Below are 1,495 nucleotides of genomic sequence, written 5' to 3' on the forward strand. Positions count from 1 at the left end.
CTGTTGCCCTTGAGAATAAATGAAAATATGTGGGGGGAAAGAAAAGAAATGTAACTTTTGTATCTGATAATGTCAGTCAAATCTCCTCAGGATTTATCATGAAACCCTGTACCACAGCTTGTAGACCCTTTGTCAGTGTCAGCCATGTGGATTAGTCATGGTCATTGCTTGACCAATTTGCTCTCTGTGAAAGCCTGAGAGAATGTGTTCCTTCCAGGTGACTTTCCTTAGGCACACTCTACATCATCAATCACTTTCCTCTGTGGCTCCATAATCTCCTTGATCAGAAAATTTGGGACACCACTGAGTTACATGATGTTACAACACAGGTTCTCCTCTGTCTTGAATCTTCACTGACCTTAAAAGGCTAGGACCAAAATGTTGGCTGTCCTTGCAGGCTTTCTATTTATCTAATTTTTAATTTGTAAACTTAGGTTGTTGACCCTCCAGAAGAGAGGCTTATTATTACCATCTCACAACATAGGCAGTTGTGTAGCAAAGATAATTTAATGTATTGTATTTTTGGTTTTGATTGCTATTTCAGTTAATCCTACTGAGTTTCTTCTGTCTTTATCTTTTGTCTTTTTGTAACTTTTGAAAGAATTTTTTTTTGGTTCTTATTTTTATAAAATTTTACTTTTGTTTACCTGGATTTTAGTTTTCCTTTGTTTTGAATGTGACTTGAGCATTTCTATACTCTATTATTCTAGACAACTCTTAAGACAAAATTCTGTACACATTGTCTCACCCTCACCTCCTTTTCTGCCTGGAGCAGTAATTAGGCATTGCTTAGTCATTTTTACTATTCTCTAGAGTCTTGCCTGGGATTTCACTCCATTATTTAAACACTTGACTGATTTGTATGCTTTCTGTTCTAGTATTAGAATGCTTGGCAGTGTACTGTTATTTCTACTGAGTCACTCAGGATGACTTACCACCTTATGTATTTGCGGATTCTATTAGGCTGATATTTGATTTTGAGAAAATTGTATGCTGGCTTAGTGGGAGATGCATTTGCCCCCAAGAGGATTTTTAAGATTATTTCAGTCTACTTTAATTAATATTTTGGCATCTACTTCCTCAAATCTTACATGTAACATCATAGCAAGCCAAGAGAACATATGGAGGAAGGTTTGTGTTTAAATTGTTTTATGAGACTATTCATATTTATTTCCCTTTTGGAATAGAAGAGAGGGCTGCTTCAGAAAAATATTTTTTAATTAATTCCTTTCTTTCTTTGCTTTTTTAGTACAGGATTGAGCTACTGAGTTCATCCTCTCAACTGGTAGTTCTACTTTTTAAAAAATACTTTCATTCTCTCAGGCTTTCACAGAGAGAACAATGGCCAAGCAGTGGCTGTGACTCATCCACATGGCTGACACTGACAAAGGATCTACAATCTGAGGTACAGGATCTCAGGAAAAATACTGAGGGGATTTCACTGACCATATCAGACCCAAAAGCTACAACTCTTGTTGCATAGGTCTTGCTTTAC

This window comes from Octodon degus, unplaced genomic scaffold (assembly GCF_000260255.1).
Source record: "Octodon degus isolate 3935 unplaced genomic scaffold, OctDeg1.0 scaffold00208, whole genome shotgun sequence".
NCBI lineage: Eukaryota > Metazoa > Chordata > Mammalia > Rodentia > Octodontidae > Octodon > Octodon degus.